We start from the raw sequence: 27,489 nt of genomic DNA on the forward strand, positions 1-27,489 counted from the left end.
TATCTATCTATTGTGTACCGCTCATTCAGTCTCAAATGATGTTAATTAAATGAGCTTGGATAAGAAGGTAGACTCTAAAAAGTGCCGTTTGTTGCCGTTTGTTGTTCAGGTTAGAACAGCTCTTTTCTTTCTGCAGGTGTGACATTTGAAGAAGGCGCCGGTGCTGAAAAGAGCACGGCATGCTCCGGCCTTCACCTACAGCCTGTAATGCCTGGCACAAGCTCCGCAGCCTCGAGCAAGGACAGAAAAAGAAGCCTCAAGGCAGCATCAATTCACACGATGTTATAACAATTCTGTCTGACGATGAAGAGGAGCTTGTGCCTCCAGCAAAAATGTCAGAACAACAAAGAGGTAGTGTAGAAATGGGAGATTCTACTAAAGAAAACCATTTTTTTTTTCAAAATCATATCAATTTATTAACCGAGACTGAACCAGGAACCAGACATCGTTTGTTTGTTTCGGCTGCTGTTCGTGGGGCTGAGCAAGCGACAAATGAGGCCAACAGACATTCATGCTCGGCGACTTGCCCAGGAGTAGGCGAAGTCTGCTGTTCGCGCCGCCATTCATAGCCGTGGATTGAGACCTCGCTGTGAGCCACGAGCGAGGCCAAGCGACGTTCCGACTAAGAGACGCGCAGAGAGCAGGCGAGCGGCTGGCATGACGTCAGGGTGCGGCCGGGCCGAGATGAGGTGACAGAGTGCTGCTGCCGCAGCCGTGGGCCTGGTTAAGAAGAGGACCGACCCACGTCGAGCACGGCAACCAAGCCAAATGGCGCACTCTCTCGGTTCGACAGGCTCCCACGTCGCCCACGTCGCTAAAGGCAAATATTCCTTGTATATAATTGGTGGGCACCTATGTACAGTGCATGTCTATGTGTATGAAAGGGTAATATAAGTGTGGTTGTGTCTGTGCACTGGTGTGCTGTCAAGTCCTTTCTGGGGTGGTCCTGCCCCTTATGACAGCCGGTGCGCCTGCTCTCTCAGTGTCTGAAAAGCGCATGCAGTGCCACCGCTATAATCAGTTTCCAGTGTCCTTTCAGGATTTTTACGCTTTAATTGTGCGTTACTTTCTCGGACATGGCAGTTAAGTGCGACTGCGCTGGCAGTGTTCGTATAATGGCTATTGCAATACTTGCCCCCTCCCCTCGCGGTCGATATACTCTATACCCCCCTCCCTTGGGCAAGACATATATATAGAATTGCAAATGTAACGGCCCGTTTATTCCATTCCGACGGAGTTTGTTGGCCAGTGGCTCACTCATGATAGAAAAGTCAGCGCCAGTCAGTGTCAACCAATGCCGTCATTTCTTGCCCGTCAATCGTCACAGTGAGTTCGGCAGTCACAGTGTTCTCCATGCAATTTCCTTTGTCGGTGTTGTCTGCTTTCGGCACCAATGGGGGATTTTAGGCCATTTGACGACCTGCAACCTTCCCCCTGGAGGTCGCTGCTTTTAGTTTCCCTGTCGTGGGCTGGGAGACCGACCTCTGGTGCATCAGCAGAACTTTGGCGGCTTGGGGAAGAAGAGCGGCCTGGTGATGGTGAGCGTGTTCGCAGGTTAGAGAAGCTTTGTTGCCAGCTGGCAGAGTCGTCATGAAAGGAGACACCGCTTTTGTCAAACTTGTGGTGTGAAGTATCTGGCTGACTGATATGGTGTCCAGCTGGCTGATACGAGCAATAACGATAAATATGTCCCGACTCCCCACAATCTTAGCACAAAGGACAGGGATCTGAAGTCCGTCATATATCGGTCTTCCGCAGTGGCGGTCGCCTAACAGGATCCCGTTGGTTCCAGGATGCCATAGGGGTTGGTTGATGGTACTGTGGCACTGGCACGAACAACGGACCACGAACAGTGTTCGCATAGCTGTATGCGTTCGGCTGGTATTGCGCTCGGAAGACAACAGGCGACAAACAGCGTCTAAGTACCTGTATGCATTCGGCTGGTATTGCGCTCAGCAGACAACTGGGGACAAACAGCATCTACGTAGCTGTATGCGTTCGGCTGGTATGACACTTCCGAACGATGCTCGGGTCAAGTGAATGCCTGTCCGAATTTGTGGCGCACAAGTTCAGGGACCAAGGCAACTGTGACATTCGGCTTCAGTGGTGGTTGCCTTGCGTTCTCTTTGGAAATCTCCTCACATACAGTCTGCCAATCATTTGGCGTAGTCACCTCTCATCAGGTGTGGTCAAAGAGCCGGCACCTACTGAAGCGCTAGTCATGAGGCTATAGTATTGCTGCTACCGCTGTTGCGATGGCCGCTCGATTGCTGTTGCCTTCCTAATAAACTAGTCTGTTGTCCGAGGATTGTGGTCAAGGCTGGCGAACAGTTCTTCTTTCACGCCGCGCATGAGATGACTGAGCCCTTCGGACATGTTGGGATCAGCGTGGTGAAACAGACGTGCCATATCTTCAGCAGACATCACGACTCTCTCATTTGGCTGTTGAATGCGCGATTCACGTAGGCGTTGCGCGTTTTCACATCGATCTTGACTTCCGAATGTATCAATTAGCTGACGGCGACATTCGTCCTACGTTGTCGATGTTCTCTCGCGGTTTATGAACGACGTCCTAATGTTGTCTTCAAGCTGGAAGTATACCTTGAAGAGCTTGTCATCGTCAGAGGTCAAGTGGTTAGACTTTGCTGCCAGATCAAACTGCTCTCGCCAGTGTTCCGCATCTTCGTTTTCGTGACCATGAAAAGGCTCAGGAATTACGAAGGTTTTGTACTGTTGATTGTGTTGGGTTGTTTGATGAGGCCATTTCTTGAACAGGGGTGTCCGTTGACAGAGGTGGTCTTTATAAGGGGCTGAATGCGGGGGCGAGGGGGGCAGACCTTGAAGGCGACGGCTTGAGCAGTGTACCGGATAATCCATGGGTAGGCGCCTTGTGGGGCTGGAAATGGGGCTGCTCGCAGGACTGGCGATCATAAGGCGACGGTACCCAGCAGCTCCACCAGTGTCACAGTTTGCAAAGTACGGGGTCTTTATTGTAAAAAACAGAAAGACTGTTTTCTCAGAGACACCAAAAGTGGACTCGGCCAAAAGAACTTCTGTTTTTCGTGATGCGCCTCTTGTATGGATCGGTCGTCTTCTTGGACGCCAGTGCATAAATGGGTACAAATGGGGACGCGGAATTATTTGATATTGCGCAATTGAAATAGGTAATTAGGTACCATGATCAGTAGACTTGGTGTATACTCATTCGTACTTATTGACCAACATTTTGGTAGGCCATGTGCTCACTGTTGTGTTGTTACATTTATGCTTGTGCCTACTCGTACTCACTAATTCTCACTTTCACTATTGCTTCTATTCACAAATATTAGTGTTCATTTGTGTTCATAGGTGCAATTATTTCTAGTCACTAACAGTTACTTGTTTCCACTCTCACTTACCAATAATCGCTCACATTTGTAAGTATAACCAGCTTTTGTTAACAGTCTTTCACTCACTCTCCTTTATATGTAAACTCGCACCCTTCATCATTGTGAACTCAGTGCAGAGAGAGGATGAGTCAATGCATTCTTTAGTAGGACTTGTAGGCGGGGGAGTGCGAACGTATTCAATACTGGGTTTTTAGACCAGCACTTGTCCCGTTTTCTTCTTTCGTGTCTTGTCTGCTTGTGCGCTGCCTAATGATGAATGTATTTTTGACTGCCTATTTATCTATTGTGTACCGCTCATTCAGTCTCAATTGGCGTTCATAAAATGAGCTTGTGATAAGAAGGTAGACTCTAAAAAGTGGCGTTTGTTTCCGTTTGTGTTTCAGGTTGGAACAGCTCTTTTGTTTCTGCAGGTATGACATTTGAAGAAGGCACTGGTGCTTAAAAGAGCACGGCATGCTCCGGCCTTCATCTACTGCCTGTAATGCCTGGCACAAGCTCCGCAGCCTCGAGCAAGGACAGAAAACGAAGCGTCAAGGCAGCATCAATACCACACGATGTTATAACAATTCTGTCTGACGATGAAGAGGAGCTTGTGCCTCTAGCAAAAATCTGGAACATTAAAAAGGTATTGTAGAATCGGGAGATTCTACTAAAAAAAAGCAGTTTTTTTTTAAAATTAAATCAATTTCTTAAGTTTAGGTTCTCTGCTTAAAAAAATCAAAGTTGCAAACTCTGTAGTTAAAATCACTTTTGAATAGATTAAGGCAGCTATAAGAGTAAATAGGGCCACTCACCATAAAACGTATTGCATATTTGAAATTGGGGCACAAAGCTATATAAAAATTTCATTCCCTCAAAATTTGGATTTAAAAAACTTTTTTTTATTAGAATCTCTTTTTTGAATACTGTTTGTTTTGTGTTATTGCCAGCATGTAATACTGCAAAAGGCAATATTCCTCACAGGTATTAGCCGTTTGTAAAAATTGTGGTTTATATCACTGTGTGCAACAATAAACGTAATCAAAATTTTACAGAGATACAGTTGCGCTACTCCCCAATGTTTCTGGGACTTAGTACTTTGCCTTTTTTTTTACTTGAAGTATTGTTGCAGGTTTCATGTAAGTTTGCAATAACTGCAGCTGCTTTCAATGCTGCTCCTTATCATCGGCTCTCAATGTGTCACACAATTGTTATGCAATGTGGCTGCGCTGAACTGCATGGCTATGTTACTGACAGAATGAGGTCATGCAGTCATTCTGATAATCATGTTCCTGATGCTACTCAGCATAACACTCATTACAAATAGCAAGATGAAGATTGTCAAGATCAGCTGCTACATTAAGGGTTTCCCAGTTCTGATAGCTGGCTTACAAAAGTTAAAGCGTGTTGAGCACTCTTTTGGTTTCTAACTTCCAAGAAATTTGTAAGCTGGTGTATTTCAGTTTTAAAGAGTGTCACATTTCGCCATTTAGGCTTTGTGTCATATGGTCGCGTATTACTTTGTATAGGCTGTTGGGCTCAGCCAGTTTCCATACCCTGGAGCACTTGTGTTTACCTGGGCCTTTTTTTTTTTCACGTGAATAAGTAAACTTTTTGGTTTAATGTACTGATATTAGATTGTGCTTCGGCCATGAAAAGCCCAAGAAGTGGGTGTGGACTTGGAATAGTCCTGAAGTGTGGTTGAGAAACTCCTCTTCACTTTTTGTTTTTCTTTATGGACTAACACTTCATGCGTGATAAAGCACTGCCACTGTGTTTTCCCCCCAGACTAGCGCAGTGCAAATGCAAGCCTCAGGAACGTAGACTATAGTAGCACTCAAAGATATCACTATTTATTTCACTTTCTTTTATTGGAATGTTTCTGTGTGCATTGAGCACTCTCTACATCTTTGCCACGAAAGGCATGCTGGATGAACGTTTATGCTAAATTTACATGCATATGGAGCAAACTGATGGACAAGCTTGAGCGAGTCGCCTAAGGTTAATGATTGTTGGAGTCCTTCTACTGGTGCAAGTGTTTTGTGTTAACTATGCAGCAAGAACATGGCGGAACTGCACCCTTGAATCAGCTACACCAATGATAGGTAGATTTAATGCCAAACTGCAATATTAATAAGGGGAGTCAGAGGACAAACGCTATTATAGTTAAACCTCAATATAAGGAACTTCAGTATAGTCAACTGCAGATTTTTTGGACATGTTTGAAAGTTCGGACGTTTTTACGGCACTGCAACAAGCGCCTTAGAATAATTGCGCAAGATCTGAATTTTGGATGTTTAAACTATTTGTTGAAGCCACCAGCGCTGCCTCGATGAATATTTCACAGGCTGAAGCCAGAAAGATCAGAAGTGCATCCAATTGCAACTGTGCAGATTTTAAAAGTTCGCTTTGCCGCAATGCCGAGGTGTCGTGGGGTGAAACATTTTAAAAAACTAAACGTGTTCCTGTCTTCAAAGGATAAACACCGAAAAATCGTGTAAGCAGTATGGCAGCATGCGGCTGCTGAGCCAGTGTGACTTTATCCCTGAAAACTAGGCATGTGTAAATAATCAAGTCCTTAAAATATTTGAACAAATAATAAAATGTTCTAATTCACTTTGGCATTGATTTAACAAAGTCCTTCACAGGGCTGGTTAGTGCTTGATGGTAGATGATGAATGCAACAATACTAAACACTGGACGAATACAAGCTGTCTATGTATCTTGTCCTCAATTTGCCTTTAGCACTGTTTTATTGTTCATTCATTATTTTAAATAATTTGCTATATTAATTTAAATAATTTGAACGTGCGACGATGGCATAGTAGTTAGAGCATCCGCTTCGCATGCAAGAGGTGTGTGGTTCAAATCCCAGTGCCGTGCAGTTCCCAACCGGATAAAATAAAAATCCGCGTGTTGATGGAACTGCATTAAGAGGCGTGGGGTGCGGCCTCACCGGTAACCACCGCCGGGAACGCACTCCCTCACCAGAGAAGGTTTGGCCACCCTGGGGCAGTATCTGGCCATTACCTCCCACATGCATACGTCAAATAACTCACGGCCCTCAGTCCCCAGCTGCTGCGAAGCAAGTGACCACGGCAGCGGTCAGATCTGCAACGCAGCAGAGGGTGCTAAGAATCTCTGGATCCGGACAGGCCGCCATTAGAACCTGAACTTGGCAACGTTTAACGCTAGAACATTATCGAGTGAGGGAAGTCTAGCTGTACTATTCGAGGAGCTAGAGGGTGTTAAATGGGATATAATAGGGCTCAGTGAGGTTAGGAGGACAGATGGGACCTATGTGGTGCTACAGAATAGGCACGTCCTTTGCTATCGGGGCTTGGCAGACAGAAGAGAACTGGGAGTGGGGTTCCTAATTCACAGAAACATAGCTGGCAACATTGAGGAATACTATAGCATTAATGAAAGGGTGGTCGATATTGTAATTAAACTGAATAAGAGATACAAGACGAAGGTAGTACAGGCTTACGCGCCTACATCCAGCCATGATGGCGCTTCAGTTGAAAGCTTTCATGAAGACGTGGAATCGGCAATGAGTAAGGTAAAAACACAGTATACTATAGTGATGGGCGACTTTAATGCAAAGGTAGGGAAGAAGCAGGCTGGAGACCAGGCAGTAGGAGATTATGGCATCGGTACTAAAAACGCCAGAGGAGAGCTACTAGTAGAATTCGCAGAACGCAATAATTTACCGATTTTGAATACCTTCTATCGAAAACGAGAAACTGCAAGTGGACATGGAGGGGCCCTGATGGCGAAAATAAGAACGAAATAGACTTTATAATGAGTGCCCACCCAGGAATCGTGCAGGATGTGGAAGTGGTTGGCAAGGTACGATGCAGTAACCATAGAATGGTACGGTCTCGAATTCGCCTAGACTTGAAGAAGGAATGACAGAAACTGATATGCAAGAAGCCAATCAATGAGCTAGCACTGAGAGGGAAAGTACAGGAATTCAGAATGTCGCTGCAGAACAGGTACTGGGCTCTTAGTGAGGAAACCAACCTTAGCGTAGATACAATGAATGATAATCTGACGAGTATTATTACGAAGTGTGCAGTAGAAGTTGGAGGCAGTGTAGTTAGACAGGACACTGGCAAGCTTTCTCAGGAAACGAAGAACCTAATTAAGAAGCGTCAAATCATGAAAGTCAAGTACAACAGACAAAATAGAACTGGCAGAGCTTTCGAAGTTGATTAATAGACGTAAGGTATGAGATGTAAGAAGGTATAACATGGAGAGAATTGAACACGCTCTGAAAAATGGAAGAAGCGTCAAAGCAGTGAAGAGGAAACTCGGGATAGGCAAAAGTCGGATGTATGCACTAAGGGACAAAGAAGGCAAAATATCTACCATTATGAATAGGGTAGTTATAATAGCGAAGGAGTTTTACAGAGATCTGTACAGTAGCCGAGACAACCACGACCTTAATACTATAACTAGCAGTTACCCAGATGACACCCCACCACTAATGATAGAAGAAGTCAGAAAAGCTTTGCAGAGCATGCAAAGAAGCAAAGCTGCTGGTGACGATCAGGTAACATCAGATCTGCTGAAAGATGAAGGACAGATTGTGTTAGAAAAACTAGCCACCCTGTTTACGCGATGTCTCCTGACGGGAAGAGTACCAGAGTCTTGGAAGAACGCTAACATCATCTTAATACATAAGAAAGGAGATGACAAGAACTTGAAGAATTATAGGCCGATCAGCTTGCTCTCTGTAGTATACAAGCTATTTACAAAGTTAATATCTAACAGAGTAAAGAAAACATTAGAATTCCATCAACCAAAGGAACAAGCAGGATTTCGAACAGGCTACTCAACAATTGACCACATTCATACTATCAATCAGGTAATAGAGAAATGCTCAGAGTATAACCAACCACTATACATAGCCTTCATAGATTACGAGAAGGCGTTTGATGCAGTAGAAATATCAGCCGTCATGCAGACACTGCGGAATCAGGGCGTAGATGAAGTATATATAAACATTCTGGAAGAAATCTACAGGGAATCAACTGCTACCTTAGTGCTTCATAAAGAAAGCAACAGAATACCAATCAAGAAGGGTGTAAGGCAGGGGGACACAATCCCCCAATGCTATTTACCGCATGCTTACAGGAGGTTTTCAGAAGCCTAGGATGGGAACAGTTAGGGATAAGAGTTAATGGAGAATACCTTAGTAACCTGCGCTTCGCCGATGACATTGCATTGCTGAGTGACTCAGAAGACGAATTGCAACTCATGATTACGGAGTTAGACAGGGAGAGCAGAAAGGTGGAGGAGGAGGAGAGAACTTTATTCAGAGTCCGGCGAGTAGGTGGTTTGGGCGATTGGCCCCGCCTAGGTTACGGCCAGGCTTCCTCGGCCCGCTGGACGGCCGACATTTGGTCTTCGAGGACGGAACTGAGCATTGCGGCTTCCCAGCGCGCGCGAAGGCTGTCAGCAGAGGCCGCATACTTGTTATGAGTACTAATCCCTCTACATTCCCATAACATATGCTCCAGAGTGGCTCTGGAGTCGCAACGCTTGCACCTGTCCGTTTTGTATATATCAGGATATATAATGTGCGATAGTGCAGGATTCAGATATGTCCTAGTTTGTAACTGCCGCCATTCGACAGACTGTCTTTTTGTTAATTTTGGGTGAAGGGGCGGGAATATGCCCCTCTGTAATCTATAATGTTTTGTAATTTCATTGTATCTGGTCATTCTGTCTTCCCACTCCCACTCGTCTGCCACGCCGTAATCACTGGAGGAGGTTGGGGCGGCACTTGAGAGGGCAGCTCGGTCGGTGAGCCCTCAAGCTGCGTCATGTACAGCCCCGTTTTTGCTGTCCCCCGCGATGGCATGAGCAGGTGTCCATATAATAAATGTATTTCTGGGGCTTGTTCGACACCCTCTTTTGAGAATACGTAGTGCCTCCGGGGAGATGCGGCCGTTGGCAAAGTTTCTCACTGCCGTTTGAAAGTCACTGACTATCACGGTTGCGTTTGTCTGAGCTACAGCAAGCGCTATGGCTACCTCATTCGCTGTCTCGGTACTTGTGGTGCGTATCGTTGCGCATGTCGTACAGCGTTTGTTGCTATCGATTACGGCTGCGGTAAACCTCCGTTTGCGCTTGTATCGAGCAGCGTCTACAAAAACACAATCCTAGAGTGCTGTGTGTACAAGAGACACACTTAAAACAAACAAACAAAAACTCTTAACGTAACTACGTAATCTTCCGAAAAGATAGAGATGATGCCATGCCACCATCCGGGGGTGTAGCGGTTATACTTAGTCAAGGGATAGCTTGTACACAATTACCCTTTCAAACTTCCTTCGAGGCGGTGGTTGTCTGAGCAGTTATTCTAAACAAACTCATCACCGTCTGCTCTTTGTACATACCTCCGCATCACCGTCATGAAAAATTTTAATTCCAGTCTTTAATAGACAAACTACCTGAACGTTATCTGGTCTTTGGGGACCTGAACGCACATAACGGTCTGTGGGGTGACTCTCGCTGTGATGCACGAGGTCGTCTCATTGAACACTTCCTCATTTCATCAGGTGCTTGTCTGTTGAATAGGAAAAAGGCAACATATTATAACCTTGCCAACAAAACTTGCCCTTCCATAGACCTCAGTATCGCATCTCCTTCACTCGTACCATTACTTCAGTGGAAAGTCATAAATACTCCATACGAAAGTGACCATCTTCCTTTAGTTTTGAGTACACCAACAATATATGAATGTCCTCAACATGTTCCCAAATGGCTGGTAAACAAAGCCGACTGAGAACAGCTTCAAAAGATTACTCACTTAAGTTGAACTGACATATGCGGATTAGGCATAGATGAAGCTGTGCAGTACTTCACGGCTTTACTTACTGACGCAGCAGCCAAGTGCATCCCACAAATATCTGGACTGCCCGGCAAGCGACGTGTCCCATAGTGGAACACCGAGTGTCATATGCGCGAAAGGAACAGAACAGGGCATGGAGATTGCTGCGGAACTTGCCGACAGCGGAAAAGCTTGAGAGCTTTAAAAAAATAAAATCTTGAGGCAAGAGAACGCGTCGGCAGGTCAGAAGAGAAAGCTAGCACAAGTTTTTATCGGGGATCAGCTCATATACACAGGAGGCTAAACTTTAGAACATGGTTAGTAGGGTGGCGGGAAGACAAGTACACTCACTCCCACTCATAAACACACGTTGCGATAGCTTGGAAGATCAGGCAAACTTCCTCAGCGCACACTTCGAACGGGTGACCAGCTCGTCAAGCTATACTGACGCTTTCCAAAAATATAAAACAAGAATTGAGAAGCACAAACTAGAACAAAAATGTACAAAACTCAAAGCATACAACCAGGCTTTCGGCTTGGCTGAGTTCCAGACATCACTAAACTCCTGTAGTGTTCCCGCCCCAGCTTCTGAATCAGTGGTGTACGATAGGCTCAAAAAGCTGCCGATCGAAACGCAAAAAGCGTTACTTTGTTTGTACAATGCTATCTGGTTTTCTGGCGTTATTCTTACGTCCTGAAAAGAGGCTACTATCATTCCCATTTTGAAAGAGTGCAAGGACCCTTCTTCAGTTTTGAGTTATAGGCCTTTTGCACATACAAGCTGCTTGTGCAAACTTTTGGAAAAAATGATAAACTGCCGACTTGTACATTTTCTTGAAACAAACAATATGCTCGACTCGTTTCAGTGCTAGTTTCGAGAGGGTAGTTCCACCACCGACCACCTTGTTCGTATCGAAGCACAGATTAGAGATGCTTTCGTCCATAAACAATATTATCTCTCTGTGTTCCTCTACATCAAAAAGGCTACGATACAACATGACGCTTTGAAATATTAAGAGACCTCTCCCATCTTGGCGTAGCCGGAAGAATGTTTAACATAATCGAAAGTTACTTGTCAAATCGGACAGTCCGTGTTCGAGTAGGCAGCATTCTTTCCCAAACATTTGTCCAAAAAACAGGCGTGCCGCAAGGTGGTGTATTTGATTGCACACTTTTTATCATTAAAATGAATTCTTTACACTTGTCGATTCCTTGCAATATGTTTTATTATACCTATGTCGACGACGTTCAGCTTGGTTTCAAATCTTGTAATCTGGCCATGTGCGAGCGGCAGGTTCAGCTTGGTTTGAACAAGGTATCCAAATGCACAGAAGAAAACGGGTTCCGACTGAATGCACAGAAAAGCATGCGTGTCTTGTTCTCCAGAAAGAGAGGCATTCACTCGGAACCCGATATTCAGCTGCATGGGCAACGTCTCAATTGTCTGTTAATAATGACCACAAATTTTTAGGCCTAATCTAAAACACCAAGCTAAGCTTGTTACTACACATCAAATATTTAAAAAAACAAGTGCATAAAAGCTATGAACGTTCTAAAAGTGTTGTCTCGCACTACGTGGGAAAGTGACAAGAAGTGGTTAATGAATTTGTATAAAAGCCTCGTACGTACCCACCTAGACTATTGGGCAATAGCATATCAGTCTGCGACACCTACGGCCCTTGAAATGCTTGATCCTGTTCATCATCTGGGCATCTGTCTCTCCACGGGTGCTTTTTGCACTTGCCCCATAGAAAGCCTCTACGTGGAATCGAACTAAAGGTTCGTCCACCCACAGATATGTTACATGCCTTTTAAATATTATCTTAATGTAAATGCAGACGAGAGTCACCCATCACATTCCACACTTAATGACATGTCAAGCCTTGCTGTTTTTGAGAGACGGCCTTCTATGAGACAGCCATACTCACTCTTTGTAAGGGGCCTAGCGAAGGAAACCAGTGTGCCACTTGAACACCGCTTGATGGCTTCCGCAGTATGCCTGCCACCGTGGCCGTGGCAGGCGATAGATTGCGATGTGTCTTTCTTAGAGGTTGTGAAGCATGTGCCAATAGCACATATTCAGACATACGTCTTAGAACTACAACATAAATATGCATGTCCTGAGTTCTTTACAGATGCTTCAAAGTCTAACACTTCTGTCTCGTCCCCGCAGGGTCGTCTGTGAAAGCAGGTGTTTGGTGTGTAGGGACACCGCGGACCCGAGTTAACGGGGGTTTGGACCTCTCCCACGTTTAGCCACGCGTGGCTGAGCTGTTTCCGAGGAAAAGGGGATCCTGGGGGTTGAGCCGACGCCGGGTTATTAGACCTATAAGGCCCTCGGCAGAGGCAGCACACCCGTTTGGCCCCGGCTTCACGTAGACGGCACCACTGGGCTGACCCACCCAGGAGAAATCGGCAGTCGCCTTTTTCCATCTCTCTCTCCCCTTGTCTTCGTCTTTACCTCTCACTTTTTATCTGCCCTGTCACCATCTGTCTTCCTTCTACTTCCAGTTTTTTCTAGTGGTGAGGGTTAACCTAGTGTAGGTGCCCAACCTTGGGTAAATATATTTGGTTATAGCGGTGATGAATGGCTGGCGCCTTCAATTATTCTACCTTGTAGCGACCCCTTGTTGGGCTCGGTGGTGGGTGGTCACCATCGCCGCCGAACTTCAAATGTTTCTCTTGGCAAAACCCTCTACTTCTCTGAATGATCGGTCCCTGAAAAGGAACTGCACCGTTAAAAGCTCCAAATGCACCCGAACTGATTGTGACGAATTCCACACTTTAGTCATACACTCTCTTACAGACAACGAGTCTGTTGCAGCATTGTCGGTCTTCCTGATAGCCAGAACTCTTGAAAACCTAATAGGCAAAAAGTGTGATGCAAGGAAGCTGTCATCTGGTAATCTTGTTGAAGTGACCCAAAAAGACCACTCAAACACTCTCGTGAAACAAAAGCAGTTTTCACACATGAACGTGTCTGTCACCACCCACCACAGTCTTAACACTACCCAAGGTGTCATTTCAGAATGGGATCTCAAGAGAGAAACGCAAACTGACCTCCTTGAGGGTCAGTTGACGGTGTGGCATGGTTACAACCTCGAAATGACGAGTCAACATTATTGTTGATATCAAAAAAAGCTTGGCCATGGGAAGTGGCACATATTGTCACGATAACTGTAATCATTAAGGGCCATTCCACTAGCCAGAAGAGTAATAATACTCCGGGGAAGACACCTCAAATCTTTTGTAGTATATTTATGATTCTCATGGAAGAATCTTTCGCAAGCGCACAAGTCAGCAGTTAACAGGAATAGTATAAAGATCATGCCACCACAAATTCTGTAACGAAAAGTCAGGCTAGCGCCAATATTATTGGAGCTGACAGACTGACGCCCCGCTGTAGGCTGCAAGAAAGTTGTGTGTCGATTCGTTGCAAACAGGAAGTGCCTCGGTGGTGAGATCAGTATATGGTGAGTGGCTGCTCATCTGAAAGTCGCTGATCCGCCCCGGCTGCCACCATAGCATTTCAATAGAGGCGAGTAGCCAGGGGCCTCGGCACTGTGGTATCTCAGTGCTCATTAAAGAACTCCGGGTGTTGAGAATTTCTGCAGGCCACCGCTATGATATGCCTTTTAACTATATCGTGGTTTCAGCACCTAAATCTTCATATGTAAAATAATTTTTGTATAGTGGTTATTGTGATAACAGTTATTATATTATCATCATTGCAGCAAAAACATACTGATCTGCTTTACAAGCATAACATTGCGCTGTTGTATTCACTCTGAAGGAACATGAGTGCAAAACTCTTCATTGAGTAACATAGAATACTTGATATCTTGCGCCTCATTTCTCTAGTCATTAGGTACTAGTGAATGAATAATAAATAAAACATTAACTGTTCATGCCTATAATTAACACACAGCCAAATGGAATGATCATCAAAATCCCAACGATGTTATACGATGTTTATAAAATGCATTTTGGCTTACCTGACCAGCAGAGATCTTTTCGCGAAAGAGTTCGCGCACCCATCCACTGTGCAGACGTAATCACCGTTGGGGTGCACCTCCTCCCTGTGTTGGATGAAACCGTGGCGCGTTGTGAACTCCTTGTTACAGCAGTGCTCAGCTTCTTGCAGCTCATCGTGAAGTTTTTCTATGTGTCTAATGACATGCGACGTCCTATTATTTGTGTATCTACACAGGTCACATCGACGTAGAGGTTTGTTCGGAGATGTTCTCGCCTCCGGTACCGCCTGCCTGAGAAAAATGCAAGTGAATAAACTAGATTTACTTAGCGCTCTTAGTACCTCTTACTCTTTCTGTATAGGTGATATCGCAGGTAATAAATGTGAACATTCTTTTCCTTCATAATGCCTTCTTTATAAAGGTTCAAGTATGGTGTATTTATAAAGCTCTCACTGGCTAAATATAAATATAAACAATTTTGATAGATATATAAAAACAGGTGTACTGTCCTATGAAATGAGTGACCATAATTCAATCTTTTTTCTTGCACGACTTACTTCTCAAATTCGTCAGAAAATTGAGTTATCCTTTCATTGACTTAAAAATAGCAAAAGCCAGGAACGTTTTGTTCACTTAGTTCAGAATATTGACTGAACCACGATGTATACGCAAGACAACCCTGATAGTGCCCCTGCAGGGGCACCTGCGCAAGTAGGCGTTTGGTGTGTAGCGACACCACGGACTCGAGCTAACGAGGGAGTTTTGACTGCCTCCCACGCCTAGCCGTGCGTGGCTTTGCCATATCCGGGGAAAAGGGGATCCTGGGGGTTGAGCTGACACTGAGTAATTGCACCTTTAAGCCCCCCCCCCCCCCCCGGCAGAGCAACACACCCCTTTGGCCCCGGCTTCACGTAGACGGCACCCCTGGGCTAACCCACTCAGGGGAAATCGGCAGTCGCCTGTTCCTGTCTCTCTCCTCCCACATCTTCGTCTTTTTCTCACACTTTTCATCTTTCCTGTCCTCTCCTCACTACTGTTTACTTCGATGCTTCCTGGCGGCTTGGGTTAATCTTTTGCAAATAGCCAAGCTTGGTCTAGGCGCATTGGGTTATAGCAGTGTTGTACGGCTGGCGTCAGGAGAACTTGTTTAACAAGTCCAGTCGCGTCCCCTTGTTGGGCTCCGTGGTGGGTGGTCACCGCTGTTACCGAACACATTCATACTTCTATGGCTTTACAAGCATCCGCCGCCCTTGATCGGTCTCATAAGAAAGGCCGCACCGAAGCAAGTTTTCACTTCTCGACAGAAATTAAAGTTACTTTCGCGAAGTACCACATTATTCATAGTGAAAGCACATCTCTAAAAAAACTCCCCATTTTTGGTGGCCAAGTGCCTAAAAGAAAAAAAATAGGACCCACATACAAAGCATCCAAAATGTCAAGCGGTGATCTCTTTTTGGAGCTAACCGAAAAACACCAAGTGCCTAAGCTTTCCCAACTAACCAACAATGGAGAAACAGCTGTCACAGTTTCGGTCCATTGCTCTCTAAACACCAGCAGGGGAGTAATCTCTGAGGAAGACTTCTTAGGTCTTAGTGACAAAGAGCTCCTCGAAGGATTCCAAGACCAAAATGTCATAAAGGTCCAAATAGTAGTAATGCGTCGCAAAAATCAGGAAGTGGCCACCAAACATGTAATACTAACCTTTGGAACAGGTGAAATGCCCAGCTCTCTTAAGGCTGGGTACATAAAAGTCAATGTCAGACCCTACATTCCCAACCCCAGACGCTGTTTCAAATGCCAAAGATTCGGACACACTTCACACTCATGCAGAGGCAAAGAAACATGCGCAAAATGCAGCGCAAACGACCGCAAATTGGAAAACTGCTCATCCTCACCCTACTTTGTTAACTGTGACTGGGAAAACCCAGCGTAGTCCCGGTCATGCCCATGTTGGAAAAAAGAAAAGCAAGCGATTGCTCTGACCGTCAAAGAAATAAATATCATTCAGCAAAGCGCGAAAACAACTGCCATACCTTTTCCACAGAAGTTACGCCGATGTGACGCAGTCGGAGGCAGCATCACAAAGGCCTCAGGAGTGCACCGCTACCACACCCAGTGGTCCTGTGATGACTTAAACTGCCCCCTTAAAGAAAACAGTGCCAGCTGCTCCATTCACATCAAAGGGCCCGCAGACTCCGGTCTCCCTGGGCCCTAAACTCAATCGGGTGCCAGAGCCTGAGATCCGTTTCTCAGCACCTCACTCTTGATCTGCCAGCGCCTCCGACAAGGCAATAGAGATCGACCACAAAACTCCGGTGTCATCGACACCGAAGGACAAGCGCTCTCTCCCCCGCGGGGGCCTGCGCAAATAGGCGTTTGGTGTGTAGCGACACCACGGACCCGAGCTAACGGGGAAGTTTTGACTCCCTCCCACGCCTAGCCATGTGTGGCTTTGCCGTGTCCGGGGAAAAGGGGATCCTGGGTGTTGAGCCGACGCTGGGTGATTGGACCTTTAAGGCTCCCCGGCAGAGGCAACACACCCCTTTGGCCCCGGCTTCACGTAGACTTCACCCAGGGGAAATTGGCAGTCGCCTTTTCCTTTCTCTCTCTCCCTACATCTTCGTCTTTATCTCTCACTTTTGAACTGTCCTGTCCTCTAGTCTCTTCCGTTTACTTCAAAACTTCCTGGCGGCTAGGGTTAACCCTGTGCAAATAGCCTACCTTGGCCTAGGCGCATTGGGTTATAGTGGCGTTGTATGGCTGGCGTCTGCAGGTTTCAGCATCCGCAAACTTGTAGCGTGTTGGGCTCCGTGGTGGGTGGCCGCCAACGCTGCTGAACAAAAATAAGACAGGCATGCATGGAGCATTCCCCCTACTGTCTGATCGTACCGGCTTAAAGCGGGTACGCACCGTTGATATAAATTTTTTCAACCAGCCAAAAGAAACATTTCCCAGTTTCCATGTCATTCACTGCGAGAAAACTGGAAAGCAAGCCAGGACCGCATCTCCATTTGTAGTTGCCAGGTGTCTTACTGAAACTCTCGGGGCTGGATACAAAGTAACCAAAATGGCTAGCGGAGACCTTCTCCTTGAAATTCGGGACAAAGAACAATTTGTAAAGCTAGACAGCCACTCAACATTTGGTGCACGAACACTCACCAAAAGTGCTGTGTGTACAAGAAACACACCTTAATTCAAAACACACAAATTTTCTTCGTAAATACGTTATTTTCCGAAAGGACCGTGTTGATGCCATGACATCATCCGGACGTATTGCCATCATAGTGAATCAAGGAATTGCATGCACACACAATTCCAAACATCCCTTGAGGCAGTGGCTGTTCGAGCGGTTCTTTTTGATAAACTGATCACAATCTGTACTATTTACATTCCTCCTAGCTATCAGCTGCAAAAACGTGATTTACACTCTTTAATTGATGAACTTCCGGAGCCTTATGTTCTTCTTGGAGACAATAATGCGCATAGCAGGCTATGGGGTGACTTTCGGTATGACGCGCGAGGTCGACTGATTGAACAGTTCCTTCTCTCATCGAGCGCGTGTCTCCTCAATCGAAAAGAACCAACCTATTATAATCTCGCTAATAACACCTACTCCTCCATAGACCTAAGCATAGTATCTCCATCTCTTGGGCCTCTACTCCAGTGGAAAGTCGTCAGTAATCTGTACGGAAGTGACAACTTCTCCGTAGTTTTGAGCACAACTACAGTAACTGAGTGCCTACCACGTGTTCCCAAGTGGCTCGCAAACAGAGCCGACTGGGAACTTTTTTATACTATCGCTCGTCTAGGCTGGAATGACATATGTACTTTGAACATTGATGTTGCTGTCAACTACTTCACAGCGTTTTTGACTGATGCTGCAACAAAATGCATCCCACAAATAAATGGACACCCTGGAAAACGGCGTGTGCCATGGTGGAACTCTGAATGCCAAAACGCGCGCAAACAGCAAAACAGAGCTTGGAGGTTGCTTCGGAACTCATCGACAGCCGAAAATCTTGACACCTTCAAAAAAATGAAGTGTTAAGGCAGGAGAATGCGTCGGCCGGCCGAAAGAAAAAGCTGGCAGAAGTGTTTGTCAGAGATCAATTCATACACACAGGAGGCTAAAGTCTGGAACATGGTTGGTAGGATAGCAGGAAAACAAGTACACACACTTCCACTCGCAAACACTCAGCGTGATACCTTGGAAGATCAGGCAAACTTCCTCGGGGCACACTTCAAACGAGTGTCCGGCTCGTCCCACTATACTGACACTTTATAAATATACAGAACAAGAATAGAAAAGCAGAAACTCGAACACAAATGCATTAGATACGAGGCATATAACCAAGCTTTCAGTCTAGCTGGGCTCCGAACATCTCTAAACTCCTGCAGTACTTCTGCCCCAGGTTCTGACCGTGTGGTGTATGAAATGTTAAAAAACCAACCAATCGAAACACGAAAAACCTTACTTTGTACAATGCTATCTGGTTTTCTGGCACTATCCCTACCTCCTGGAAAGAGGCTATTATTATTCCCATTTTGAAAGAGGGCAAGGACCCCTCTTTAGCTTCGAGTTATAGGCCTATTGCACTTACAAGCTGCTTGTGCAAAGTCTTCGAAAAAAATAATAAACTGCCGACTTGTTCATTTCTTTGAAAGAAACAATTTGTTCAACCGATTTCAGTGCGGGTCTTGAGAGAGTAGATCCACCACAGACCACCTTGTTCGTATCGAGGCACAGATTAGAGACACCTTCGTCCATAAACAATATTTTCTCTCTATCTTCCTCGTATCGATAAGGCTTATGATACAACATGGTATTTTGGAATTCTAAGAGACCTGTCGCACCTTGGCGTGTGCGGAAGAATGTTTCACATAATCGAAAGTTACCCGTCAAACCGGACATTCCGTGTCCGAGTGGGCATGGTTCTTTCCCAAACATTTGTCCAGGAAACAGGCATGCCACAAGGTGGTGTACTTAGCTAGACTCTTTTTCTCAACAAAATGAATTCCTTGCGCTTGTCCATTCCTCGCAATATGTTTATTGTACATATGTCGGTGACGTCCAGCTTGGCTTTAGATCTTGCAATCTGGCAATGTGTGAGCGGCAGGTTCAGTTAGGTTTAAACAAGGTCTCCAAATGGGCAGAGGAAAACGGATTTCGGCTGAACCCACGAAAAGGCACGTGTGTCTTGTTCTTCCGAAAGAGAGGCATGCACCCAGAACCCGACATTGAACTGAACGGTCAACGTCTGTCTGTTAATGCGGAGCATAAATTCTTAGGATTAATCTTGGACAACAAGTCGACCTTCGTACTGCACATCAAGTATTTAAAAAGAAAATGTTTAAAAGCCATGAATGTTTTAAAAGTGTTGTCACGTACTACGTGGGGTAGTGACAAGCAATGTCTCATGAACCTGTATAGAAGCCTCATTCGCACCCGCTTAGATTATAGGGCCGTTGTTTATCAGTCTGCGACTCAAAGTACTTTGAAGATGCTGGACCTTGTGCACCATTTGGGCATTCGCCTTTCTACGGGTGCTTTTCGCATCAGCCCCGTAGAAAGCCTTTATGTTGAGTCGATTGATATGTCGCTTCATCTGCAGAGAACTTACATGTCCTTTGTTTCCTTAAGGTGAAAGCAGACAAGAAGCACCCCTCATACTCTACTATTGATGATTTGTCGAGCTCCATTCTGTTTCAAAACAGGCCTTCGATGAGGCAGCCCTTCTCAGTTCGCCTGAAAGGCCTAGCTGAGGAAACTGGAGTGTCATTTGAACACAGTTTAATGGCTCCTGTAGCATACCCGCCACCGTGGCAGTGCCAGAATATAGACTACGATGTGTCTTTTCTGGAAGTTACAAAACATGCGCCTATTGCCCATATTCGAAGATACTTCCTGGAACTTCAACACGAATATACACGTCCTGGGTTCCTTACAGATGCCTCAAAGTTTATCTCCTATGTGTCCTATGCTGCTGTCGGCCCATCCTTTTCGGATGCTGCCCCTCTACATCCAGGCACAAGTATCTTCACAGCAGAAGGTTACGCGACACTTGTGGCAGCTAAACACATCAAACAATTACAAATACAAAAAGCAGTAAGTTATACAGACTCCCTCAGTGTGGTAACGGCTCTGCACAGTCTTAAAAAACAAAAAACCCGGTCCTTGTCTAACTTTACTCCATTTTGTGCACACTTTACACACTCAAACAACTTGTTGTAGTGTGCTGGGTGCCAGGGCACCGTGAGATCGAAGGCAACGTGAGGGCGGATCAGCGCGCTGCATCCGTCCATAAAAGCACTGCCCCTACACCCATGTTAATCCCGGCCCTTGATCTTAAGCCGTCTCTCAAACGAAACCTCAGGGACTACTGGCAGAGCAAGTGGCATACACACACACAAAACAACTACACATTATTAAGCCACACCTTGGTCATTGGCTGCCAGTAACAAAATCGTGTCATACAGAGGTAATACTAACGAGACTCAGGATAGGACACACATACACGACACACTCGTATCTTTTGTCTAGTGGCGACACACCATTGTGTGACAGATGTGGTGAATCACCAACAGTTCTTCACATTTTAGTTCAGTGCAAACAATTGGACACTATAAAAAAACAACACTTTCCATTACCTTACCGACAACATATACCTTTACACCCTGTAATGTTCGTCGGTAGGGAACCGCTTTTCAGTTATAAATCATTGTTAGCGTTTTTAAAAGAAATTCATAGTTTCCATATCATATACCCGGGCATTCCGTAGCACGACCTCTCCGGAGAGGTTTTCGCTGCAGTGGCTACACAAGAAAGCACTTGCCTCACGGCCCATGGACGCAAGGGTATGAACGAGTGAGGCACTTGTGCTCATGTCATACATATCCACCATCGTCTTTTATTATCACCAACTTTTGTCATTTATTCGCACCACACACACCTTTCATGGCATGGTCATGATTTTATTACTTGTATGTTTTTAGCCGCCTTACCGTGAGGAATTTTATGGCCCTTATACAGCCGCTAATCACAATCATCGTCCACATTCCTTGTCCCATGAACTGGCGCTCTTTGGCCATCAAATGGCCCGTGCGCTAAAAAACACCATATATCATCATCATCAATGTACATTCCTGAAAGTCTTGTGTCTGGCGCAGTGTAGCCTTAGCTGCTTTTGCACCATAAAAACCAAATTAACCCAACCTAACCAGATAGTGCTTATAGCACATTGCTGCATCTGTTGAGTACAACTCATGATGCAGCATTTCCACTTCAGAAGCACTCGCATGATAGAAACAAATAAAAAATGCAGAAAGCTTTAGATAAATTGTTATCTTTACCAGCGCATTCAAGTAAAGAAGTTGTACCATGATTTCCTCCATTTATGAAACACAGATGCCTTAAATGAATGTAAGAAGTACAGAGATGTCTTAAATTCAGAAATACGGAAAGATAAAATTAACTACTATGAAGATATATTCGAAACACGATAATCACAGGATAATATGGGAGATCACAAATGGGCTTATGAACTGAAATAAGGAACGATATATGACCAAGGACCTAACAATATATAATGAGACATTAAGTGGTGAAAGGTTGGACAATTTTATGAATAAACATTTCATAATTGTGGGCTCCTACGTTTGAACAGATGTAAGTAGAAATAATGTTCGAACCACTGATGGGGCTACTATTTTTTTGCTTACCAACACATTCGCCTAAAGTAGAAAACTTAATCGTTAAGCTTAAAAATAATGTTGCATAAGAAATAGATAAAATAGGTTCTTTCGAATTGAAGTTGATTTCATCACTCATTTCTTACGCTTTGACTTATATTATCGACCTCACCCTCACTAGTGGCATATTTCCTGAGCAATTAAAGGTGGCAAAAGTAATCGCAGTTTAAAAAGGTGTTTATACAAATATTTTAGCGAACTATATAGTCCTATATCTCTGCTTCCATCAATATCAAAAATTTTTGAAGGGGTAACTTTTGATAGATTTCCATCTTTTTTAGGTGTCAAATTATAATGAAAAGTCAGCATGGTTTTTAAAAAATAAGTCAACTGAAAAAGCGCTGCTGTATATTAGAAATAAGGTAATCGAAAAATATAGAAAATTGAAAAAAACATACTTAGTTTTTTTCTCGATCTCTAGAAGGCGTTCGACTCCATGCAATTTGGACTATTGATTATAAAATTATCCAGGTATGAATTGTGTGGTGTTGCATTACAGTTGGTAAAAAGTCACTTGGAACACCTCTACCAATTTGTGCAAATCAACAATAGAATATCTACAAAAATAAAATTAAACCATGAAGTGCCCCAAGGGTTTATACTGGGGCCAGTATTGTTACTTACTTATGTAAGTGATATTGTCGATATTCTTCATTCCCGTGAACCTATTATGTACGCTGACGATAGAAATGTGCTCATTACCTCGGGCAACATTGTGTCACTTGAAGTAAGTGTAAATAACCATCTGAGTCATCTTTCAAATGGGTTAAAACAGAATGAATTGCACTTGATTGCGAAAGAAAAAAACAAGCTGTATGATATTCCGGCCTTGAAACAAACCCATATCAGTAAACTGTAAAATTTGAAGGAAATTGCATTGCACATGTTAGCGAACAAAATATATTGGCGTGTCGTTTCAGGAGGAGTTAAATTAGAACACACATGTGAACCATTTAATGACCACACTGACACGAATAGTTGGCTGTTTCTTTTGAACAATGTGTCTAGTTCCACTGAGATTAAAAAAAGCATATACTACGCACTTTTGCAATCGAAAGGAACTTATGGGATGCTCGTTTTAGGTACAACATCACAAAGAAATCACCAAAAGAAGCCACTACTTATACTAAAGGAAATACTGCCTTGTTTTGAAAAATACATTGAAAACATACAGAACTTGCAAACTGCTCCATTATTAATGAAAAATTACATGCTCAGGGTGAATCAAACTGATAATACTTCAAATTTCTGCAGTTAAATAAAGAGAACAAGTGAGGCGAAGAACGTTGTACCGAAACACTACACTACCATTTGCGAGAACAAAAAAAGTGAGCACCTAGAACAAGAAACAATTACGGAAAACAGTGCTGCTTAACCAAAAATTTCACGTGATAGATGCCCAGCAAATGATTTGAACGTTAAGGCTAGTAAACAGCCTTTAAGAAACAAAGAAGTTGTTACTAACCACTGGCACACATTATAAAAACAAATAAGTGGAGTTTCATGCCAGGACCAATTCTGAAATCATTCAATAATTTGTATTGCGGCCGAACTATCGTACAGTTTAATCTCGGTGCATCCGTATGTACACTGCGTTCCATAATGTTTAGTTTTAATTGTCAGTTTCACTTGGTTATGTATCTCCGCGTGAGTGACGTCTAATTTTGCAAATGTGCTATGCAAACTTTTTATCCATGACATTGTGTGAATTCTCTACGTATACTTGCAAGCAACTTGTATTCAATTTCTGTGTAACTAAGGTATTGATTTTTGTCTGTTTCTGTCTGTACAGATATCGAAGCTTAACACGAACTGCGGAGGGACTGGCGCATTATCAGGCTGATCGCCTTTAGTCCCTGCCGCGGCAGTGAGCTCAGTGATGTGCTTACTGTAATTAAAGTGCTCTTATTCTTACTCCTGTTTGATGATAGCTTTAGGTAAAGGACTTCTGAAATACGCCGAAGATTTCTTGAAGCTTGTATATGCTCTCATAATTACGCATTTGCGATCTTCATTTTAACGTAGTTGATGAGTGTTGTGAACACATATACACTTACGCTTTTGTAAAATAAAACATTTTAATCACGTTGAGATGGTATGGTGAAGTTACTCAAGCATATTTGTATCTTTTGTTCTTCTTGAATGACAGCACCGCTGGGGCACAGCTGCGTGCTAGGCTGGACTGGTAAGGTGACGAGAACGAAGCCAAATAACACAACCACTCAACGATCAGGCATTGCGTCTCTCATAATGGTATGGTGGTTTTGGGACGTTAAACTCCACATATCATTCAAATAATCAATCATCAGGTGTCGTGCTCATCTGTCTCGTTACAATGACGCAGTCGTTGGAAACAAAGCCTTAAGGCAGAAATCGACTGTGCTCGTTCGTATTCGGCCTTGGGGAGCCCTCAGTCCAGGAACACCATCCTCGCTTCGTCGGGCAGGAAAACCGCTAGCCGGCCTTCGCAGGAAGCTCTGTTGGGCGAAGATGGCGTAGAAGCCTTATCGTCATTCGCTGGCCTGCCAGAGCTTCAAGCACCGTCCGTGGAAGGCGTCCAGCCCTTCTCGGTGACTCGACGGTGCTCTCACCACGATGCAGTGATTGGTGACGCCGCTGCGCTGATTGCTGCAATGATAGCATATTTCACGGTTGCCGTCAATAGTCATCCAGATGGCTTACTGAACGATGCAGCGGGAATCATCAGAAAAGCCGTGCGCTTGGGCCAAGAACTTCAGAGAGATTCACACCTTCTAATGGCGGGGTCTAGGCTGTCAGCCTGAGAAGCATGACCCTTAACTTCTCCGCAGTCATCGCCCCTGGTTCCTTCGGCTCCGGATTTAACTGACCCACGAACGTCATATGGGCGACGTCTTTGCTTGCCCAGAAGCTAGACCATTTTGTCATAAGAACTTCTCGATCCCTGCCCTTTCGATTACTATCAGTAAAAGCTTTGGAACTACCGGAGGTTTGAAGATTCAACGATTCTGTAGATTGAAACGGCCAATGCTATCGGTACCCGTAATGCCTGGCTGGACCATTGCAAATGGCTAGTGGCTATCCACTGCCTTCGTGCTACTGCCAAAGCCTGGCGCAAATGCATGGCGTTAATTAACAATCTTGACCCCCCGCAGGGGCGCCTGCGCAAGTAGGCGTTTGGTGTGTAGCGACACCACGGACCCGAGCTAACGGGGGAGTTTCGGCTCCCTCCCAAGCCTAGCCGTGCGTGGCTTTGCCCTGTCCGGGGAGAAAGGGATCCTGGGGGTTGAGCTGACGCTGGGTGATTGGACCTTTAAGGCCCCCCGGCAGAGGCAACACACCCCTTTGGTCCCGGCTTCACGTAGACGGCACCCCTGGTGTGAGGCAGCGTTTTTCTCTTGCGAACTGAGAACTCTACGCGCTGGACTCGGAGTAAGCGTAGCCGCGAGCTCTCCGCATGCTAGAGGTCTGACTCTCGTACATGTTGCGTGACGCGTGGCGTGTAGGGTTGGACATATATTTTAATTTTCACCTGCCACTTCGTTTTCTAGTGTATAATATAACGCTTCTTTTGTTCGCATCCATTGTTGATGTTAATCCTTTTTCGTCCGCTATCGATGGTTAACGGACGTTCGTCACTATGTTTGTTGATAGAGGACGAGAAATCATCAACATGAACTTTTTATTTCATGGCATGGGTGGAACGGCTGACGACGCACGGATACGCTACCCTGTGCAGCGCCGTTTAGTCGGACGTCGCGGCCAACCCAGCAGTCAGGGTCGCAACTCCTGAGGTTCAGGGTCAGGCCACGGATCACGACGACCACGCCCGGTAGGCCTCGCCCACGAACCTGCTCCCGGCCACTGCACCCAGGCAGGAGCCGTTCAGCAGGCCCCGTCCTTGCACCTTGTACCGGCCGGCGGACTCGTCCCCGAACGAACACGCCGGAGCTCGACCTGGCCGACACGTACGGGTCCCACGTCCGGCTCAGGAACGCTCCCAGGAACTCGTCCTCTCGAGCGGCGCACTGCTTCGTCTGCCTTCCTGGCCTCAACTCTCGAGCTGCAGTGGCGGAGATGCCTTGACCAGCGCGACCTCGGACCTCGTTTCCAAGCTTTTGATCACCTTCCGGGCGTAGCGGTTCCACGTGCGGGTTCTGGCCAGCACAGCACCGTCTGTGCCGTGCTGAAATGCTGCTCGCTACAGCTGCGGTGCGGCAGCTCACTCACCGGCATTCGACGCCTTGGCCAGGGCACAGCCAGGTACCCTCGGGTGCGCACCTCGTGAGCTCGCGGCCCACTTCCGAGGCTGGCGCGTCGCTCGGTACGGCTCGGCACCGCTCGGCGATCCTCGATTCCGCCGGCAACTCCCCTGGCACCTGGATCCTCGGCCACCCTGGACCTTGCCCGGTTCCGTGCTCCTCTGTGCGCACTCCCGCGTCTCGCCCGGCAGAACGTCTCGCTCGTCCCTTGCCGATGTGCGACGCTCTGGTGACACCGGCGCTTGATGGCATGGGTGCGACTACTGAGCAGTCAACCCGCATCGGAGACGCGATGCTCCATGCGGGGAATGGCCAGCACGTCCAGCGAAGAGCGTGCGCCGAGACGCGATGCTCGACGCAACCGTGACCATTAGCCAGGCCACGTTCATCGCTGTGTTGAACGGCTGACCAAGGAGACGCCTCGCCGAGATCCGCGATGCCCTCGGCAAGGAAGAGAACAGCAGGCCAGGCCGCGCCCCGAGATGCAGTACTCGTGCCGGCAAAGCCGCCTCAGCTGGTGGTTGGACGTCAGCAGCGTGGACGGCCGCGTTCCCTGGCCGGAACCTGGATCGCCTGCGTCCGACGCTTCGGCCCGCTGTCTCCCGTCTGCCGCTGCTTCGGCTCGTCCCCAGCCACAAAGCCCACTGCCACGTGATGGTCGCCCGTGGCCCAATCGTGGCACGCCACCTCTGTGGGTCACCACAGGTCATCAGCTGATTCGCTGACCCTCACGCGCACATTACACGCGCCTTGCCCTGCACTTCCGTCGTTGTCGTTTTCTTCACTCATCACAATAACCCCACGCACAAGAAAGTTGTTTCAGTCAAACAACTTTTCTCACAATACACAGTGATGAGGAAGAACAGTCCCGTGGACTCACGACTCTCGAGCAGTGGTGGCGGAGATGCCTGGACCAGCACGGCCTCGGGCCTCGTTTCCGAGCTCTCTCGTCCGTCATTTCCCTTTCCTCAGCGCTCACCCATGCCAGCAAAACCTCTCCACTCAGCCCCATCTCCTTCCCTAGCTCAACTAGCTTTCTCTTGTCGTCTATTCTCGTCGGCCACATACAAACAACGTGAGGCTCTCAGATGTAACGCGAGAGCTTGATCCTGGCAGGCTCGCCATTTATTGTGATGGTTAAGGGACGTTCGTCACTATGTTTGTTGATAGCGGACGAGAAAGGATTAACATGAACTTTTCATTTCATGGCATGGGTGGAACGGCTGACGGCGCACGGATACGCTACCGTGTGCAGCACCGTTGAGTCGGACGTCGCGGCCAGCAGTCAGGGTCGCAACTCCTGAGGTTCAGGG

This window comes from Rhipicephalus microplus, chromosome 3, assembly GCF_043290135.1.
Source record: "Rhipicephalus microplus isolate Deutch F79 chromosome 3, USDA_Rmic, whole genome shotgun sequence".
In the NCBI taxonomy this organism is placed as follows: domain Eukaryota; kingdom Metazoa; phylum Arthropoda; class Arachnida; order Ixodida; family Ixodidae; genus Rhipicephalus; species Rhipicephalus microplus.